This window comes from Girardinichthys multiradiatus, chromosome 21 (assembly GCF_021462225.1).
Source record: "Girardinichthys multiradiatus isolate DD_20200921_A chromosome 21, DD_fGirMul_XY1, whole genome shotgun sequence".
NCBI classification, from domain to species: domain Eukaryota; kingdom Metazoa; phylum Chordata; class Actinopteri; order Cyprinodontiformes; family Goodeidae; genus Girardinichthys; species Girardinichthys multiradiatus.
In genome coordinates this window covers 24,543,766-24,558,921 of record NC_061813.1, presented here as the reverse complement: position 1 = coordinate 24,558,921, position 15,156 = coordinate 24,543,766, and the positions used below count along the sequence as shown (strand labels likewise).

The window sequence follows — 15,156 nt, the reverse complement described above, 5'->3', positions numbered from 1 at the left end:
GAAGCTGCTTACATTGGATTCAGTAGAACACTTTTTTTTAATGTTTTACATCTAGTCCATTGTGCAGAATCCATCACTGTTGCACTTTATAATCTAGGCCCTCAATGAGCCTAATGAGATAACAGTACTGGTTTGTTTTTTGTATATAGTTATATTGGGTAAACTCTTCTTTCAACCCAGGCTTTGTTCAGAACTTGGAGAGCTTTGTTCTCTTGTTTGACACCTTAGGCATAGGATAACCTTCAGAGTACACTAAAGCTAAATGGTGTTGTCTCTCTAGGGGAGTTTACAAGATGTACCGTTCTTAAGCTGGACCTATGTTGACTCCAAACTGTTTTATTTTGCTTACGTGTTTTCATGTTGATGTCAAATGTTTAGCTTGTAACCTGTAAATGTGTGCAGTCCTATCACCCTTGAAGAAGAGGTGTTGATCTCAAGAGGGCTCCTGTTTAAATTAAGCTTCAGGAAATAAATAGTTTTGGTCAATACAGTAAAATTCTCCTTTTGCTCTGTTGCAACATTCTGCCTCTTTCAGTAATAAGACTTAGTTGTTTTGCCACTAAATGTGGTTAGAGGTGGTAGAAAGATGGATGGAGCTAAATGCAGGTCAGTTCCATTCTTGGAACTTGCGTCTCGGACCAAAACAAGGGAAAGTTCTCTGGAAAGGTTGCAGCGCCTCAGAGTTTACATTGTGACTCGATTTTGTGCCGCTTATCTGCTAACAGACACCAGTTGTAACACCGTCCCTCCAGTATGGGGTCTACCAGAAGATTTTTCCTTTTCAGGCACTCTGTGTTGGTTGTCCTGGTGTTTTGCATTTATTCTTTGTCATGAAAGTGAAAACAAAAACGTGGCAAATGAGTAACAAAAAGACCTGCAGTCGAAATGCTTTGTCCGTCTTCTTTTCAAACAAACACGGGCAGAAAAATGAGTGAACCTGCATGCATTCGTGCAGCAGTGTCACTCAACCTTTGCTACAGAGGAATTACACTTCCACAAATATTATGTTTAGGCCTTATTTATGACCATAAGGGTCCATTTGTCCTTGATGGCTACTGTGTTTTTGTGTGTGGTTCAACAAGCCTGTTGTTTGTGGAAGCAGGGCAGAGCTGCCATGGCAGAAAGAGGCAGTTAGGCATGTGCCTGGTCTCTGTGGGCAGTGGTTTGGCTCGCTTCCACATTCACAGATGGCCGGAGTTTCAGTCTCTCTTTTTTTTCTCTGGCTATCTTGTTCTGCTCACTCACAAGCTGCCTCTCTTTCTTTCTCCTCTACCCCCACCCCCCACCCACTCGCAGATGTAAACAGTGGACAAAAGAGTTGGGTTGAAGACACAACTCGGTCTCAGAAGGATATCTCACTCGCTGGCTGTGGAATGCTTATGATTTGGTCAAAGGGAAAAAAACTGCAGCAATGAACAGATTTGTTTTCCTCTTTTGTTATTTGTTTGTGTGTGTCACATGTTTGATTCCTGGATTGTTAGAAGATAAAGTGAGGTTTTTGTCTGAATGCAGTTGGGGATCCTGGTTCCCCTGTAATTTTCTCTCTGAAGAAAAGCAATGTATAAACACAAAATGGCAACTGATTAAATTGGCGCAAATTGAAAGGACTGGAATTACCAGACAAGCAGAAAGATGCAGGAACGAGTCATGTGGTTCTCAAATAAACCATGAAACACTGTTGCTTTTGCTCAGCTTGACATCGCTGCATGCATTTTTACAGATGGAGTGTCTTGCAAAAGTATTCGTAACCATTAAACGTTTTCCCATTGTTGTCCGCTTGCAGCCAAAATGTACCTTCAATGTTTTTTATTTGGATTTTATGTGATACACCAACTCAAAGTAGCAAATCATTTTTGTATCAAAATAATAAAAGAAAAATTAAATGCGAAGTGGCATTCATTTGTGTTCACTCGCCTTTACTTTGCTACCTCTAATGCTCTAAAATGCATTTAATAACCTTCAGAAATCACCTTGTTAATTATCAAACATGTTGAAAAAAGGTGCTTGAACTTTCTGGCCTACATACAGAACGCTGTGTTGCGGGAAAAAAACGACACTGTGAATCATCCTGAACACACCATCCCCATCTTGAAATATGGTGGTGGCAGCATCATGCTGCGGAGGCACTTTTTTTCACAGTTCAGAAATAATTTAAATGTGACAAATAAGCTGGAAAATTTAAAATTGTTTACAAAGTTTGAGCAGAACATCATTGAGGATTTCCAGTGCCTTGCTGAAGTATTCATATGCTTCTATTTTTTGGTCATGTTTCAAACGTAATTGTATTCCATTGGGATTTTATACCAATGCACATTCCCCTGAACACATCATAAAAGATCCCATACATCTCATAAAATCCAAATAAATATATTGGAAATGGTGGTTTAAACATGACAAACTGTTAAAAGTTCAAGCGGTGTGGGCACTTTTGCTAGTTTTGGAAAATATGAATGCGTACAACTTTTTCCAAAACTACATTCATTCGCGTCTAGTTAATAACCATTCTGGTTAATAAACTGGGATACAAATACAACATTGATTTGTTCTGGGTTGTCACGCTGTTTTTTTTTTTTTTAGATGATGGTAGGAAGGCAGCGCAGGCTGTACGCAGATCTACTCAGTCTGTAACATCACTGTCAGACAAGCTGTCGAGATCGTTTTGTCATCTGATTGGAGATAACCTCCTTCAAATCCGAGATGTTTAAGAAGATGATAAGCTTGTGCATGAGGGTAGGAGATGGCTGTTTGTTCCAGCTCGGTGTAGATGCTTCTTTGCACAGATTGATAAGAGAACACAGGGCAGTGGTGCTTTCTCTGGGAGTTACTTTGTTGATTCAAACTGCCATCAGATTGATGTTGTTTCAGGATGTGGTAAGAATGCTAAAGGAGCTGCTCAGACTCTGAGCCAGCCCGTTTCGCAATCTTTCACAAACTTTTAACCCCTGCTGTACCAAAACATAGGTTTTAAACCTGCTTTGCATATATGAGCTAGACTGCTATTGGAGGGGTTTTATGAGTGTTTCGTTTGTGGTAAATGGACAACATCCTGTCTTCACTGAAAAACGTGCACTCTTCATGATTCATGTGACGTGGGGGGCTGTTGTCACGTGACCGTCATGTTTTTGTGCTGCAGCGTCGGTTGCAAATCACTCATGAAGAAGTGGTTCTACACATTGACACACCTTCACACACATAATAACTAATAAAGCTGGATCATATATAGTGCACATGTGTAAATTTAGTAGTTTTTACAGAAAGGTATTGGTTGGGTTTTAAGCCTCAGGTCTGGTTTTAAATGCCTGCATTCATTTGCCTTGTTAAAGAACTTGTATTTTCCCCAATACCTGTGTGTTGTATGTCAACATGTACACGCTGCTCTTAGCTTTATGCATTTTTAGGCTAGATCAAACCGATGAAAAATAATTTGGTTACAAGGGCTAAACTTTAAAATTGGATTAAGCAATTGCTTTTACATTTACTCAAGTGGCCCCAATAACACCCAGTACACCTCAGTAACATTAAGTTACTTGTGGCCACAGAATATCAGCTTTACGTTTCTGCAGAATTATTTATGCACAAGCCAAACATTCTAATACAGGTTCGTATAATTGCGGTATCATTGAAAAAATATTTATTTCAGTACTCAGAAGTGTCATTGCTGTTTATTTTGGTTGGTTATGACTAATGCCTGGTTCACACGGCAGGATTTGTACAGGTCCTTCTCAAAATATTAGCATATTGTGATAAAGTTCATTATTTTCCATAATGCAATGATGTAAATTTAACATTCATATATTTTAGATTCATTGCACACTAACTGAAATATTTCAGGTCTTTTATTGTCTTAATACGGATGATTTTGGCATACAGCTCATGAAAACCCAAAATTCCTATCTCACAAAATTTGCATATTTCATCCGACCAATAAAAGAAAAGTGTTTTTAATACAAAAAACGTCAACCTTCAAATAATCATGTACAGTTATGCACTCAATACTTGGTCGGGAATCCTTTTGCAGAAATGACTGCTTCAATGCGGCGTGGCATGGAGGCAATCAGCCTGTGGCACTGCTGAGGTCTTATGGAGGCCCAGGATGATTCGATAGCGGCCTTTAGCTCATCCAGAGTGTTGGGTCTTGAGTCTCTCAACGTTCTCTTCACAATATCCCACAGATTCTCTATGGGGTTCAGGTCAGGAGAGTTGGCAGGCCAATTGAGCACAGTGATACCATGGTCAGTAAACCATTTACCAGTGGTTTTGGCACTGTGAGCAGGTGCCAGGTCGTGCTGAAAAATGAAATCTTCATCTCCATAAAGCTTTTCAGCAGATGGAAGCATGAAGTGCTCCAAAATCTCCTGATAGCTAGCTGCATTGACCCTGCCCTTGATAAAACACAGTGGACCAACACCAGCAGCTGACACGGCACCCCAGACCATCACTGACTGTGGGTACTTGACACTGGACTTCTGGCATTTTGGCATTTCCTTCTCCCCAGTCTTCCTCCAGACTCTGGCACCTTGATTTCTGAATGACATGCAGAATTTGCTTTCATCCAAAAAAAGTACTTTGGACCACTGAGCAACAGTCTAGTGCTGCTTCTCTGTAGCCCAGGTCAGGCGCTTCTGCCGCTGTTTCTGGTTCAAAGGTGGCTTGACCTGGGGAATGCGGCACCTGTAGCCCATTTCCTGCACACGCCTGTGCACGGTGGCTCTGGATGTTTCTACTCCAGACTCAGTCCACTGCTCCCGCAGGTCCCCCAAGGTCTGGAATCGGCCCTTCTCCACAATCTTCCTCAGGGTCTGGTCACCTCTTCTCGTTGTGCAGCGTTTTCTGCCACACTTTTTCCTTCCCACAGACTTCCCACTGAGGTGCCTTGATACAGCACTCTGGGAACAGCCTATTCGTTCAGAAATTTCTTTCTGTGTCTTACCCTCTTGCTTGAGGGTGTCAATAGTGGCCTTCTGGACAGCAGTCAGGTCGGCAGTCTTACCCATGATTGGGGTTTTGAGTGATGAACCAGGCTGGGAGTTTTAAAGGCCTCAGGAATCTTTTGCAGGTGTTTAGAGTTAACTCGTTGATTCAGATGATTAGGTTCATAGATCGTTTAGAGACCCTTTTAATGATTTTCTAATTTTGTGAGATAGGAATTTTGGGTTTTCATGAGCTGTTTGCCAAAATCATCCGTATTAAGACAATAAAAGACCTGAAATATTTCAGTTAGTGTGCAATGAATCTAAAATATATGAATGTTAAATTTTCATCATGACATTATGGAAAATAATGAACTTTATCACAATATGCTAATATTTTGAGAAGGACCTGTATGCCGATTTTTGCCCCCATCATGTTTTGAGATATTCCTGCCATGTGTGGTGTGTTAAGAGTATTCCAGTCGGCTCGGAAGGACGTCAGGACTGCTCCGACCTTAAATCGGGCATGTTCAACATGTTGTCTCTCAGGTTTTGAAATCACCTGACATTTTTAAAATCTTGATGTGTGAACCAGGCATTACAGCCTGTTTAGTTTCCATTGAAATGTGAATATTAGATTAATAAAAAAAAAAAGGATTTTATTACAGAAATATTATTTTGTGCTTTATTCAATCCTGAAGGACACTGCTGACTGCTCAGTTGTCCAGTAGACCATCGTGGATGGCCTCCACAAGGAGCGTAAGCCATAAAAAGTCATAGCTATTAAGAGTGCTGTATCCAACCAAGCATGTTAATGAAAGGTTTAAGGGAAGGAAAAAGTGTGGTAGAAAAAGATGCACTAAGGGTTGCTCAATATGTTTCAAATGTATCGTCATCTTAACGCAACATAATATCCCAAAGAACGGCTTGGTCAGCAGTAAATATTAGGAAATCATTGAGGTTTTAGAGGTTTAGAGGTTTTATTGTCAGCAGCAGTGAACTGTTGTTTTCCTTTACCTATAAAAAAAAAATCATTGCAGGAATTGAAATAATTTAAGTCTTTTAAGTTTTTCCCAGTAACTACAAATATGGACCTCTATTTATTGAATAGTTCAACCATTGAACTTAAACATGTTTATTTATCACAAGTTGTATCATTGCAGCTTTCACCTACATTGAGGACAGGGGTTTGTTAGCACTCCTCAGAAGGTTCAAATGAAGGGGACAATTAAGCTGACCCTGAGAAGCAATTAGAGCCTGGGGATAGTATTTAAATGAATGAAATTCCTGCACAGGGTAGACAGGCTGTGAAAACCTGAAGCACCACCTCTCGACTCGTACAGCGTTGCTAAAAGCCCATGTACACAAAGAGCATTTATAGCACTCTGTAAAGAAAAGAGGTCTGAATTATTTTATGGCACTTTCCCTGCCAGTAAAAAAAAAAAAAAAAAAGAAAATCAGAAGTGCAACCAGCGTGCAACTTTGTTCTGCAGCTACGCTCCTTGTGACTTCCCTCGCTGAGGCATCGGAGGGGTCAACACACCCCAGATGCCCCCTCATCAATCCAGCTGCCTACTCTTAAAACTCACAGCAGCTGAAGTGTGTCACACTGAACATGGTGCTCATGAAACACTCCTCCAGCAGGCAGGCTCCATCCAGCACTTTTTGTGTACGTAGCTGCTGGTGCTCTAACGCAAAACGCACAGAGTCACTCACCCTCTCCAACTCTGCCCGTGTTTATGGCTTAGCACGGGGTTACTGGAATGTGTTGACCCACACAGCGAAGCTTTGCGAGAGGTCATAACTCAAGAAACATTTAGTTTGTGAAATGGCATCGAGTCTTGCTGCTTTTATCTCGGGGGAAATTTACGTGTGTGTGTGATGTTCTTTGTTAGTGATATATTGGTACATGCAGTTAGTGCTGGGGCTCATTTGCCTAGCCTCAGCTGGTTGTCTGCAGGTATTCTGTCCTCGGTTACACCCTGTGTTTAAGTGCAATAACGCATAAAGGCAGGTTTGAAACCCGTCTTTGATACAAGGACGTTTTAAGAATGCTCTGAATATCATTTGAAGGGCATTGAACTGAAATAGGAGGTCAAACACGATTTTTTTCCTTCTTCCTTTAAAACCTGCTTTGGCCTGTGTTTTACTCATGAAATATTACTGGGAACTTAAATCATATGAGAGCTGTTAAATGGCACAAAATGTTATTTTTCACTTTTATCATCCTTTGCCAAAATTCTTACCAAATGCCTGCAAGGTCATCTGAGTTCACATATATGAAGCTTTTGCTCTTTTTATACTATCCCCGGGACTATAGGAGTCAGAAAATGACAGACACTGAAGCCCTGGGACTGCTTACTCTATCAGGAATTTTGACATTAGGTCCTGACCTCAGAAAGCAGAGTGCTCTGACCTCAGGCTGTTGGACTAAGCCACAGATAAGAAGCAAAGACGTATGTAAACAAGCTAACAAGGAACTGTAGCGAGCACAATGAGCAGACTGTTGGGCTTGCAGCAAACACCAAACAAAACAGTATTTAGTTTGTATTCAAGCTGCTGCGAGCTAAGTGCAACTCTGAGGGCTGAGATGAATCGAATATGGAGAACACTGGAGGACTGCAGGGGAAGATGCACTCAAAAGCAGAAATCTGCATGTATTCATGCTTACAGATATAAACATTTACAATCACTGAAATTCTGCACTTGCTTGCAAGCCACATTTCAACTCCTGTAGTCACAAGTTCATACAAGCCCTTCCTGAAATCAGCCTTTTCACATACTTTACAGCCGAGGAGATGTGTAGATTCACTGAAATCCTCAGGGAAAGCGGAGAAAAAGAAAACCAGGCCTGTTAACTCGTGGGAGTCGATGAACACGTCAATGTGATCAAATCACGTGATACTTTTAAGGCACAAACAAGGTGAACTGGGTCACCTGGAGCACTGCTGTCAACTCCACTCAAAACATGCCGTCAGTTTTATTTTGACATTGACGGGCCATGCAAAACCTGAGATATTTGATTTTATATATTTATCAGAATGTAAAAGTGGAATGGGATGGGCTGGCATTGCATTTCTTTGATTATAGTCATCATTTGACACCATTTTACAAAACGGGGACAGAAAAGTGGTCCAGTCATCTGATGCAACTCTACATGATGAATATACTAGTGCTAGTGGACCATGTGGTCCAACCTCAACCGTAAAAAGTGCTGAACCTAATAAATACAGAGGGGTAAACCCTTTAGTCTTGTTTTTCCTCCGTTGTCTGATTATGTGAGTAAACTCAACATCCTCATTTCAAACCAACCTTTCAATTGCTCAGTGGCTTTTTGCATGTTTCCACTGGTATATCGACAATATCATTGGTGATAACCTCGAAGTCTTTGGGGACTAAAGGCCGCCTTGACATCACCCTAATGTTTAGCTCAGATTCAAGCCTGGACTCGTTAATTTTACTTTCAGTCTACTTAAATCTGCCATGGATATGAATAACTCAGGGTTTACCTGTATTTTATGGAAAATATTTGTGTATAATTTCACTAATTAAGTTAGAAAGTATGTTAAAGTGAAAACGCAAGATCATATAGGTAAAGATGTGCTGAAACGTGGCTATAATAGACATTATTGTATGTGGTTTAATATAAAGGCATCTAAAAACAGCCAAAATAGGTGCAGACCCCCAAAGGTTAAAGGAATGATCACAGATGAACCAACTGGACCTTGGTGGTCGGGTTCTGATCTCATGTTCTTCCAAAACTCTGACTTGTCAATGTTGAATTTAGCCATTTCAGATTTTGCCTCAAGAACTGTTGGAAGAACATTGAAAATATTTTTACCAGCCTACCTGCTTTGGGCGTTCTGTAATTATTTACAGCCCAGGTGTGCAAACTTTTTGCACCGAGGGCCCAACTCAAGTTAAAAGCACTCAGGGGCTTTTGTTTGTTTCTTTTTTGAAAAAATATTAAAATAATTTTAATGTAAACTATATTCCTTTTTATCTGCTCAGCAATAAACTATTTATACAGTATTTTACTGAAACAAAGAGAACAAAATATTGTAGGTTTGATAAAAGGAGAAAAAGGTGTTTTAGGTTAAATGTTTTCTACTTTGTTGGTCTGGAAATTGATTTTAGTCTGTTTCCAGCTACGAGGACAAGACCTTTCTTCAAAAACCCTTTGCTTTAATTATCCAGGTTTATTGAATAGGTGTAGCCAAGTCTGTTGTGGTTTAAAAACGCGCTGGATGTTTGCGTCACTACTTGATATTGAAATGAAAGGAAATTAACATGGCTAATAAAAGAAAATACATTGTTAAGTACCTAACACTCTCAGTTTAAGAACATTTCAATTTGTGACTGAAAACGTCAGCTTTCAAAAATTACAAAAAGTGTCCTTCTGCATCAACTCCCTTTGCTGGGGGACCAAACTTTTACTATTCTTGAACTGCTGTCGGGGGGGGGGGGGGGCACACACAAGTGGCCGCACTTTAGACACGTCTGATGTACAGGTATTTTACGAGCAGAGACAACCCCACGCTGTTGGGTGAGAGCAACTGCTGTGGACAAGAGTTTTCAGGAGGTCACTGGCATCATGTATTAGCACGGTGAGTACAGATCAATCTGTTCGTTCTCTAGTGAATGTTTGCTACCCTAACTTGTATATTTCCAAACGGCAGCCTGCATATTCAGATCTAGCAAGTTTCATAACAGCAGGCTGAAATCTCAAAAGAGGAAGCGGTGCAACTTTGCTATTATACATTCAGCCTTCCAGTTTTCTGCTGAAAATCTTGCTCTCTCTGTAAGTAGTTGCCAGAATAAAATGCGATGATGCCTCTGCAGAAAAACACTTTCCTTTTTAAAATGGCTTCTAACGCTTTTCCAGTGACTTTATTTTAAAACATCTCACTGATGCTGAAAATGGCCGACTGAGTCTTCTCCGCTCAGCAACAGAGTCCACACTGAGGAACGTTGTTGCTACGGCTTCCTGGTACCTCTTAGGTTCTTTCCGCTTGTCTCCTTTGTCTTATGTGCTGCTCTCTGATGGACTGTCCGCTTTGGCCAGATTGTACCCTGCACCCACGCAATCCTCAGTAGGAAAAAACAGATTCAGACAATGGATGGATGACTTTCTTTGAACTACTTACTCAGAGTGATGTTTTTGTGTTGCTCACTTTATTTCTGAATGACAGAATCCAGAAGGCAGGTAATCTAAGTTTGCTGGTTATCTTGTAGGTTTGTCGATCGGTTCTGTGCAAGTAAAACCGTTATTGTGGTAGCAATAATACCCCGGTTTAAATTAAGGTTGGCTTTATCTAGAATTGAATACAGCCAACTATTTTCCTGTAATGAAGCCAGTGTTTAAAAAAAGAATCCATTATATTCTGTTTGGAAATCAACCTTATCTCTTTCTTTGGTGAGTTAAGTCCCGTCTGTTTTTGCTTCTGTGACTTCATGACCAACAAAGATGGTGATTAAATAAAAGTTAACAGAGGGCCCCTATCTGTTTTTGTTTTCCTGTGATCACCGGGCAGATTACCTTTGCTATGACATTCCAGTTAGCGTCATTGATCAAATGCTAAGATATGCGGACTGTACCACCCATGATTTCTTCAAGGACAAGCTTCAAGAGAAAGCCGTTATGAAAGTACAGGTCCTTCTCAAAATATTAGCATATTGTGATAAAGTTCATTATTTTCCATAATGTCATGATGAAAATTTAACATTCATATATTTTAGATTCATTGCACACTAACTGAAATATTTCAGGTCTTTTATTGTCTTAATACGGATGATTTTGGCATACAGCTCATGAAAACCCAAAATTCCTATCTCACAAAATTAGCATATCATTAAAAGGGTCTCTAAATGAGCTACGAACCTAATCATCTGAATCAACAAGTTAACTCTAAACACCTGCAAAAGATTCCTGAGGCCTTTAAAACTCCCAGCCTGGTTCATCACTCAAAACCCCAATCATGGGTAAGACTGCCGACCTGACTGCTGTCCAGAAGGCCACTATTGACACCCTCAAGCAAGAAGGTAAGACACAGAAAGAAATTTCTGAACAAATAGGCTGTTCCCAGAGTGCTGTATCAAGGCACCTCAGTGGGAAGTCTGTGGGAAGGAAAAAGTGTGGCAGAAAACGCTGCACAACGAGAAGAGGTGACCGGACCCTGAGGAAGATTGTGGAGAAGGGCCGATTCCAGACCTTGGGGGACCTGCGGAAGCAGTGGACTGAGTCTGGAGTAGAAGCATCCAGAGCCACCGTGCACAGGCGTGTGCAGGAAATGGGCTACAGGTGCCGCATTCCCCAGGTCAAGCCACTTTTGAACCAGAAACAGCGGCAGAAGCGCCTGACCTGGGCTACAGAAAAGCAGCACTGGACTGTTGCTCAGTGGTCCAAAGTACTTTTTTGTTAAATTTTCATCATGACATTATGGAAAATAATGAACTTTATCACAATATGCTAATATTTTGAGAAGGACCTGTAGATGCTTCATTGTGAAAATATTCAGTATCTTATCTTGACCATAGATGGCTTTTCCTGGTGTTAGCTGTGCAAAGTGTAGGGCTCTCATTTGTTGTGAAAAACGTCACGTTTTGCCTCCAGTAAGAATCAGGCATGGGCCAGTTTCCAGAAATGACAGGAACGCTCCGCCTTTTGTAATAAATGGACTTTCCCATGATTTTGTGATGGAGATGCACTGATGTGAAGAGTAGAATGACTAAATTGTTCAATATTAAGCACTGTAACCACTGTATTTTTGCTTTAATATATTTTTTGTATTTATTTTACAAATCAGTATGTTGAAATATTTGAAACGGAGAAGTAAGTGTTTTAAACTAAAGCAACACATTAATGTTAAATATTTTGGTATTCAATTTTTGTGACTTTTTCTTTTCTAACAAAAGTTTGTCATAAGAGACCAGGCCTAATAAGATAAGATATATTAAATAAGTGCTTCATTTAAATTAGAACTTCCTTTCAAGGGAGAGATCAAGACAGACTAAAAATGTAAAACATTTCAATTATTATTTCTGATTCTGGTAACTCAGAACACGTCCCCTCCATGTTAAACATGGGTCTGCTGCAGCACTTGGTGTAAACACGTCATGTTTTGCAGACGGCCTGTTGGTTACCCCTCATTTTAAATCTGATGTGTTGGAATCAGAAAAACAACTAAAATCTGCACAGTGTTGTGCCCCCAAGACAGGGGGTCAGGAAGAACTATTCTAAATAAATAAATTTTTGCATCTGTGACACTGAGTCCAAGACTTTTTGACCCTAACCTGCCACAAATGACCTTCAGCTCAAACACACCGAATCAGCAGCAGTTTTTGCTGGACCTAGACAGAGTGATGGGTGTGTGGTCCATGTGGAAGGGGTGTCTGCTTTCGGCCACTTTTGACAGTAAAACTAAATTTTCCTCTCTGTTCAGGACATAAACCTGACCTTGACACCAACCGTGTGCCAACACTTTGGATACATGTCATTTAGAGCTTTGTTTCTCAGTAAATTCTGATCAAAAGTTTGGTTTACCGCTCAAATCGGTCTCAATTCTCAGCCCTAAAGCATGCATCATGTAGATCCCACACTTTCTAATTACCACCTTCTTACACTTGTGCACACGTGAACCCATGCATACGTGCACACAATATATAATGCTAAAACTAAACACTGGCACTGTGAGTAAAAACAGAGCCTTGTTGACACTAAAATACAGCTTTGCACACCCTGACTCGAGGTGTTTGCTAGCTGGTAAAATATTAGCTTTGGATTGGCGGCTGTCATGAGCTCATCGCACAGACATCGTCAGGTGTGTGTGGGAAATGGATCCAAAGGTAAGCCTAAGGATATGAAGTCATGAGCATAGGAGCAGGATCATTTACGTCTGCGTGTGCCTGTGTTTGTGTTTGAGGTTTGACCAGACAGTTGTCATTAAATGATCATAAAATACAATGCTGGTAGTCCAGTCTGGTAACACCTTAAGCCATTCCAAAGACCGATTATCCCCAACCAAAAGGTAACTGACTTTTATTGGCCACCTGGTAGCTAGAAACTGCTAGATGAAGAGGAAAACACGTGTTGCTCCCTACTGCATAAAGGAATGATGCACATCATCACAACCCTTCCTTGCACAGTTAGAAGCTCCATAACGCTGGTGGTTGAAATATCCCTTCTTTAGCTGGTGGCGTCTGAGTTTCTGTGTTTAACAATCGCATAATCCAACTAACCGGGAGATTTTGTGAATGTGGCGACCAGTTTTAATGTTTATTTTAAAAACTGGAATATGAACTAAAAACTGTGACTGTTTATGGTTCTTTTGTTTTATTTAATGCTTATTAACAATAAAATACAATAAATCAAACAGAGGCTTTTTTAGGTCAAAGTGTTTTTAATGGAGAAACATTACACTTATTTATGTATTTCCTTTGCTTATTGTGAAGAACTGTCAATGATTCCAAATAAAGTACATCAGTATATAACAAAACATTGCAGTTGTTGCAACAAAACATAATTTTAAGCCTTACAGGTTTTAAAAATCTAAATCAAATTAGCCTTATGAGGAAAAAAATATATTTCCATATTCGGCATGTGCGCCTTTTTCTGATTCTTTAAATGTGTTTGGTGCACAAAGTCCCATAGCTCTGCACAAACCCAGCATGTTTGTTCTTTTCTTTAAAAGAAAAATATAACTTGCCTCAGCAGCAGTTTCTGCAGTACAGGCTTAATAAGCTGCTGTTGAGGTTAAGAAATGTCACCTAAAACTCACATAGTTTTAATCATATCTTTATCTGTTACTAAAGATATGAATCGCCACATAGAGCTGCATTTGTCAGTTAACTCGCATCTTTCTCCCATGGATTGTTTTCACGTGTATTAGTTTGTTGAAGTCTACTCTCTGTGTTGATATGTCTTGTTGATAATTTAGCTAGTAATGCATTTCACTTCATCTAGTGAGTCATCTGCAGACAAATCTTACAGAAAGAAATGTTCCCCCTGCTTTATAAATTTAATTAACAATCAGCTTTATTTGTTAAGTTTATCGCACATAAATCAACATAGAAAAGAACAAAACTATAAAGAACAAATATATAACGCTGTACACCCATTTTGTTATTTTTCAAGAGAGGTTAGAATATTGCAAATATGCTGTAAAGTGTTAATTGTGTTCAGACAGCCTTAGAAGTTCTGGATGGAGGCAAGATCGGCCCTCATGACCCTCTCTGCAAACCCGATTGATTGTTTTGTCTCTGTTGCTCTCTATGCAGTCCCCAGCACACAGAGCAAGTCACATGACACAAAAAAGGACATTACAGCAACCATTACAGTCTCTTTTTCGCTGTCCATGTCATTGTAAAGGGTGAAAAACAGATAATTGGAAGAAAACCTAGATTATTTTTGAGCAAAAAAATAGTGTTCCTAGAATACATCTTTGCAAGCCATGTTCACAAAAATTGGCTATATAGAAAAACTGGCAGTGCAAAAAGCCGCTGCACAGCTTTGGACGTGACTGACACAAAATTCCAGCAGTTCAACAACAACAGGTACTGGGAGTTAAGTGTAGTCAAGGACTTTGTAAGTGATTGTATCAAAGACCTTGGCGGGACCATGAGTTGGGATCAGATTGGGACATATGTGCTAAAAAAGCCCAAAGCAGACGTACCATTTTAGATTTAGATTTGCTTTTTATATATAAAAGCTCAGATGCCTTCAAGCTGTAGTTGTAGTGTAGTTTTATTTAAAAACAGGAACAGCATATATTGAGGAACATTTACAAATGAAATGTAAATACACAAGACTGTAGCCAGAGGCAAATTTTCTGGTCTAACTCGTATCACCTGCTGACGTCAGAAGAGAGAAGAGTTATTTATTCATTGTTTTTTTTTTGTTTTTTTTTATCTACACTTTTTTGTGTTTTAACAGCGGCTTTTTTCTGGCCGACTTTCAAAGCAAACTAAACATAAGACAAAAAAACCCCCAAAAAACCACGGCTCTTGGGTGGGGTCACATTGGGATCAGAGGTTATAATTACCTTCATGTGGAACGCCGAGTGTGTGTTTGTGGTCGCATTTATTCGTGTAAGTTTCCTCATTGCACATGTGTTTCTCACATGACTGATAGCCGCACCGTATCAGGCTGGTGATATGAAGCAGGAACATGGTTTATCAGTGTAGCAATGATGTACATGCACACTCCTCTGCACACAGATTAGAACCGAGCGTTAGCAGCATTACACTA

General features: G+C 40.0%; 1 protein-coding gene across 5 annotated transcripts in view; it reads left to right on the top strand.

The window, feature by feature from the left end:
* Window positions 1-15,156, top strand: part of pde7a (phosphodiesterase 7A) — a 36,868-nt gene that overhangs the window by 4,540 nt on the left and 17,172 nt on the right. The gene's annotated exons all lie outside the window — the stretch shown is intronic.